Here is a 7,070-nt window from a genome sequence, read left to right as displayed (position 1 = left end):
GGCTCAATCAGTATGAGCAGGCAACTCTCGATCTTGGGGTCATGAGTTCAAGTCCCACACTGGGCATTGGGCTTACTTAAAAAAGAAATGTTCATAAATCTTTCCCTAGGAACAGTGACCCTGAATGATGGCTTGCCTTCCTCACTACAGACCTAGAGCACACAGCTCCCCTCAGGGACAGCCAGGGGGTTTACTCACTCTTTTTCCACATCCAAGAAACCTGAATCAGGAAAACCCTGCTACCCAAGTGCTCGAGGTGGAGAGTCCAGGAGGCTTGAAAATCTGTGCCCAACAGAGATAAAAGACACTTATATAAGTTTTGAGTTTACATCTTATAAAGGACAATAATAAATAGAGGCCCAGGCAACCAATGACTGGTTTTAAGTATAAAGACCTGCTATGTTTTGTGGAATATTTCCTTGCCGGGTGACGATTTTTAAACTAGAAAATAATTGTAGGGGCGCCTGGGTGGCTCAGTTGGTTGAGCATCTGACTTTGGCTCAGGTCACGATCTCACGGTTCGTGGGTTCAAGCCCCGCGTCGGGCTCTGGGCTGACAGCTCAGAGCCTGGAGCCTGCTTCGGATTCTGTGTCTCCTCTCTCTCTGCCCCTCTCCGCCCACATTCTCTCTCTCTTTCTCTCTCTCAAAAATAAATAAACTTTAAAAATTTTTAAATAATTGTATAATTTGAGCTGCTAATTGTTGTTAAGTGGGGGGGAAGGGCTTAGACTGTTCTTGTAGAGGATACATGATGGAGCCTTCTAGGGTGTTAGAGTTTTTTTTCTGTATCTTCACCTGGTTGCATATTTACACATGGAACTATTCATTGAACCGTACGTGTTTGTTCACTTTACTGTTTGTAGTTTTGCCTCAATTAAAATAACAACAAACAAGTGAAGGAAGTTAAAGCCAAAATCTGAACTGTGACTGAAGTTCCCAGCTTCAGTTTCCGGCTGATGAGTCTGGTAGGGTGACAGGTAGACGAGATTCCTCGCTGTATGATTAGTCCTGGGTCCGTCCAAACACAGCAATTATCTTTATGGCTTCCTCATGTTTTACCTACCCACCTGTCACCACACACGTTGCATTCTTTGGTAAGGAACAGATTCAGGTCTCCACTATTTTAACGTTCCTCAGGCATGGTGGGAAACCTCCTTCACAAAGGCCAGTAAACAGACCTCCTTCCTCAACTCGGGCGTTGGAACAAGTCACACGCAGGTGTTTTCTGTGCTGTCCCCAGCTCTTCCTGCATGCTAGATCTCACAACCTTCAACAACAACGCAACAAGAAATGGCTCAATTGTCACAAAATGGTGGGCATTGTGAGGAGCAATGGGCCCCCAATAGAAAACCGGATAGATGACTTCTCTTTCTGTCTAGTGGAAAACATACCCACTGAAGATGCATCGACAGGTGTAAAAGTTTATGATTTCCATAAATCCTCCACACCAGGACTGTCAAGACTCCAGGGGCGTGCGTGCTGCCAACATGATGAGGTGGGAAAAAATAGGGGCCGCCACTGGTCATCGGTTCCTTGTTCAAAGAGATTAGCAGAGGCATTGTAAGTGTATCTCATGAGTGGCCTGGAGCCCTGGTCTGGAAGCCGTCCCGTTCATCTTTTAGCTGCTTCTTTTCCATTTTTCTCTTGGGTTTCTCATCACCGTGGACAGGGCCACCATGCCCAGGAAGAGGGTGGCCTCGCGGCCTCAACACTGTAGCAGCAGCAGCACCAGCACTGGAAACCCAGGGTTTCCACGTGGATCCCTCAGCTCCCCTTACAGCTGCTCTGTGAGGGGTCTGCCCTTCCCTGGGATGCTGCCAGGGCTCATGACTGGGACCATAGCCCCCTGGTATCCACAGACCCTCCCCTACCTCCACCCCTTCCCAATGTTCCTGGTTTAGGAATCAAAGTAATACTGGCTTCATAGAATGAGTCTGAAAGTTTTCCTTCCCTTTCTATTTTTTGGAATAGCTTGAAAAGGATAGGTATTATCTCTGCTTTAAACGTCTGGTAGAACTCCCCTGGGAAGCCATCTGGTCCTGGACTCTTATTTGTTGGGAGATTTTTGATAACTGATTCAATTTCTTCGCTGGTTATGGGTCTGTTCAAGCTTTCTATTTCCTCCTGATTGAGTTTTGGAAGTGTGTGGGTGTTTAGGAATTCGTCCATTTCTTCCAGGTTGTCCAGTTTGTTGGCATATAATTTTTCATAGTATTCCCTGATAATTGCTTGTATCTCTGAGGGATTGGTTGTAATAATTCCATTTTCATTCATGATTTTATCTATTTGGGTCATCTCCCTTTTCTTTTTGAGAAGCCTGGCTAGAGGTTTATCAATTTTGTTTATTTTTTCAAAAAACCAACTCTTGGTTTCATTGATCTGCTCTACAGTTGTTTTAGATTCTATATTGTTTATTTCTGCTCTGATCTTTATTATTTCTCTTCTTCTGCTGGATTTAGGCTGTCTTTGTTGTTCTCCTTCTATTTCCTTTAGGTGTGCTGTTAGATTTTGCATTTGGGGTTTTTCTTGTTTCTTGAGATAGGCCTGGATTGCAATGTATTTTCCTCTCAGGACTGCCTTCGCTGCATCCCAAAGCGTTTGGATTGTTGTATTTTCATTCTCATTTGTTTCCATATATTTTTTAATTTCTTCTCTAATTGCCTGGTTGACCCATTCATTCTTTAGTAGGGTTTTCTTTAACCTCCATGCTTTTGGAGGTTTTCCAGACTTTTTCCTGTGGTTGATTTCAAGCTTCATCGCATTGTGGTCTGAAAGTATGCATGGTGTGATTTCAATTCTTGTATACTTATGAAGGGCTGTTTTGTGACCCAGTATGTGATCTATCTTGGAGAATGTTCCATGTGCACTCAAGAAGAAAGTATATTCTGTTGTTTGGGGATGTAGAGTTCTAAATATATCTGTCAAGTCCATCTGATCCAACGTCTCATTCAGGGCCCTTGTTTCTTTATTGACCGTGTGTCTAGATGATCTATCCATTGTTGTAAGTGGGGTATTAAAGTCCCCTGCAATTACCACATTCTTATCAATAAGATTGCTTATGTTTGTGAGTAATTGTTTTATATATTTGGGTGCTCCCATATTCGGCGCATAGACATTTATAATTGTTAGCTCTTCCTGATGGATAGACACTGTAATAATTATATAATGCCCTTCTTCATCTCTTGTTACAGCCTTTAATTTAAAGTCTAGTTTGTCTGATATAAGTATGGCTTCTCCAGCTTTCTTTTGACTTCCAGTAGCATGATAAATAGTTCTCCATCCCCTCACTTTCAATCTGAAGGTGTCCTCAGGTCTAAAATGAGTCTCTTGTAGACAGCAAATAGATGGGTCTTGTTTTTTTATCCATTCTGATACCCTATGTCTTTTGGTTAGTGCATTTAGTCCATTTACATTCAGTGTTATTATAGAAAGATATGGGTTTAGAGTCATTGTGATGTCTGTAGGTTTCATGCTTGTAGTGATGTCTCTAGTACTTTGTTTCACAGGATCCCCCTTAGGATCTCTTGTAGGGCTGGTTTAGTGGTGATGAATTCCTTCAGTTTTTGTTTGTTTGGGGAGACCTTTATCTCTCCTTATATTCTAAATGACAGATTTGCTGGATAAAGGATTCTTGGCTGCATATTTTTTCTGTTCATCATATTGAAGATTTCCTGCCATTCCTTTCTGGCCTGCCAAGTTTCAGTAGAGAGATCTGTCACGAGTCTTATCGGTCTCCCTTTATATGTTAGAGCACATTTATCCCTAGCTGCTTTCAGAATTTTCTCTTTATCCTTGTATTTTGCCAGTTTCACTATGATATGTCGTGCAGAAGATCGATTCAAGTTACATCTGGAGGGAGTTCTCTGTGCCTCTTGGATTTCAGTGCCTTTTTCCTTCCCCAGATTAGGAAAGTTCTCAGCTATTATTTCTTCAAGTATACCTTCAGCACCTTTCCCTCTCTCTTCCTTCTCTGGAATACCAATTATGTGTAGATTATTTCTCTTTAGTGCATCACTTAGTTGTCTAATTTTCCCCTCATACTCCTGGATTTTTTTTATCTCTCTTTTTCTCAGCTTCTTTTTCCATAATTTTATCTCCCAGTTCACCTATTCTCTCCTCTGCCTCTTCAATCCGAGCTGTGGTCATCTCCATTTTATTTTGCAGCTCATTAATAGCATTTTTTAGCTCCTCCTGGCTGTTCCTTAGTCCCTTGATCTCTGTAGCAATAGATTCTCTGCTGTCCTCTATACTGTTTTCAACCCAACGATTAATTTTATGACTATTATTCTAAATTCACTTTCTGTTATATTGTTTAAATCGGTTTTGATCAGTTCGTTAGCTGTCGCTATTTCCTGGAGATTCTTTTGAGGGGAATTCTTCCGTTTCATCATTTTGGATAGTCCCTGGAGTGGTGCGGAACTGCAGGGCACTTTCCCTGTGCTGTCTTGAATAACTTGCGTTGGTGGGCGGGGCCGCAGTCAGACCCGTGGTCTGCCCCCAGCCCACTGCTGGGGCCATAGTCAGACTGGTGTGCACCTTCTCTTCCCCCCTCCTAGGGGCGGGATTCACTGTAGGGTGGCGTGGCCTGTCTGGGCTACTTGCACACTGCCAGGCTTGTGGTGCTGGGGATCTGGCGTATTAGCTGGGGTGGATCGGCAAGGTGCACAGGGGAGGGAGGGGCAGGCTCAGCTCGCTTTTCCTTCAGAGATCCGCTTTGGGAGGGCCCTGCAGCACCGGGAGGGAGTCAGACCTGCCGCCGGAGGGATGGATCCTCAGAAGCACAGAGTTGGGCGTTTGCGCGGTGCAAGCAAGTTCCCTGATAGGAACTGGCTCCTTTTGGGATTTTGTCTGGGGGATGGGCAAGGGAGATGGCGCTTCCCAGCGCCTTTGTTCCCCACCAAGCTGAGCTCTGTCGTCCGGGGCTCAACAACTCTCCCTCCCGTTGTCCTCCAGCCCTCCCGCTCTCCGAGCAGAGCTGTTAACTTATAACATTCCAGATGTTAAGTCCCGCTTGCTGTCCGAACACACTCCATCTGGCCCCTCTGCTTTTGCCAGCCAGACTCGGGGGCTCTGCTCGGCTGGCAGTCTGCCCCTCTGCCCCGGCTCCCTCCCGCCAGTCCATGTAGCGTGCACCACCTCTCCACCCTTCCGACCCTCTTCCGTGGGCCTCTCGTCTATGCTTGGCTCCAGAGAATCCGTTCTGCTAGTCTTCTGGCGGTTTTCTGGGTTATTTAGGCAGGTGTGGGTGGAATCTAAGTGACCAACAGGACGCGGTGAGCCCAGCGTCCTCCTATGCCACCATCTTCCTCAACACCCTTTTAGTTAGACTGATAGAGAACATGCAAATGCAGTGGTCATACCGATAGTCTGTGCCATTGCTAAGATGTAATGAAAGTGGTACTTAAAAAATTTTTTTTAAGTTTATTTATTTTGAGAAAGAGAGAGCATGAGTGGGGGAGAAGGAGAGAGAATTCCAAGCAGGCTCTGCACTGTCAGTGCAAAGCCCAACTCAGGGCTGGAACTCACAAACCATGAGATCATGACCTCAGCCGAGATCAAGAGTCTGACGCTCAACCAACTGAGCCACCCAGGTGCCCCAAAATGATGCTTTATCTGTTTTCTTACTCTTTAAAAAAAAAAACATATCTCCAGTACTCTCATGAGAAGAATTCCAGATGAATTCCACTATTCTACAAAATTCTCCATCAGAGACGGTAAATAAATAAATAAATAAATAAATAAATAAAAGTGGGGACATCACTACCAATATTAAATAATAAAGAAGGATTATAATAGGACCACTATGACAAATGTATGCCAACAAATTGGTCATCTAGATGACATGGAAAAATTATTTTTCTGATATATATTTATATGTATACACATATACACACACACACATATATATATGGCATATATATTTATTTTCTATGCCATATGGTATGTGTATACTCACCTTTAGTAAATCTAAGTAAGTGCAGGTGTGCTCAGCTTCAGTAGCTCCTATCCCAACAGTAGACTGAAGTGGATTACACCAGTTTAGACTTTCAACTCTTATCTATGAGAGTTACCCATATCATCACTACTCTCTGAGATTGTCAAACTATCTAATTTCAGCCATTACCAAATGAGGGTTCTAGTAATGCACTTTATTTTTTTTATTTTTTTTTATTTTTAATATATGAAATTTATTGTCAAATTGGTTTCCATACAACACCCAGTGCTCATCCCAAAAGGTGCCCTCCTCAATACCATCACCCATCCTCCCCTCCCTCCCACCCCCCATCAACCCTCAGCTTGTTCTCAGTTTTTAACAGTCTCTTATGCTTTGGCTCTCTCCCACTCTAACCTCTTTTTTTTTTTCCTTCCCTTCCCCCATGGGTTTCTGTTAAGTTTCTCAGGATCCACATAAGAGTGAAAACATATGGTATCTGTCTTTCTCTGTATGGCTTATTTCACTTAGCATCACACTCTCCAGTTCCATCCACGTTGCTACAAAGGGCCATATTTCATTCTCTCTCACTGCCACATAGTACTTCATTGTGTATATAAACCACAATTTCTTTATCCATTCATCAGTTGATGGACATTTAGGCTCTTTCCATAATTTGGCTATTGTTGAGAGTGCTACTATAAACATTGGGGTACAAGTGCCCCTATGCATCAGTACTCCTGTATCCCTCGAGTAAATTCCTAGCAGTGCTATTGCTGATCATAGAGTAGTTCTATTTTTAATTTTTTGAGGAACCTCCACACTGTTTTCTAGAGTGGCTGCACCAATTTGCATTCCCACCAACAGGGCAAGAGGGTTCCTGTTTCTCCACATCCTCTCCAGCATCTATAGTCTCCTGATTTGTTCATTGTGGCCACTCTGGCATGAGGTGATATCTGAGTGTGGTTTTGATTTGTATTTCCCTGATGAGGAGCGACGTTGAGCATCTTTTCATGTGTCTGTTGGAAGACCTAACAATTGTAAACATTCATGCTCCAAATGTGAGAGCACCCAAATATATAAATTGATTAATCATAAACATAAGCAAACTCATTGATAATAATACCATAATAGTAGG

General features: G+C 43.3%; 1 non-coding gene across 1 annotated transcript; it reads left to right on the top strand.

Annotated features, from left to right (window-relative positions):
- The first annotated feature begins 462 nt into the window (after positions 1-462).
- TRNAQ-UUG lies at positions 463-547 on the top strand. Its single transcript has one exon. It is a non-coding gene; the product is annotated as a tRNA-Gln (tRNA).
- Positions 548-7,070: the final 6,523 nt, after the last annotated feature.

This window comes from Lynx canadensis, chromosome D1, assembly GCF_007474595.2.
Source record: "Lynx canadensis isolate LIC74 chromosome D1, mLynCan4.pri.v2, whole genome shotgun sequence".
NCBI classification, from domain to species: Eukaryota; Metazoa; Chordata; class Mammalia; order Carnivora; family Felidae; genus Lynx; species Lynx canadensis.
Note: the sequence above shows the minus strand (reverse complement) of the source record. Positions and strands in the feature narration are given on the sequence as shown.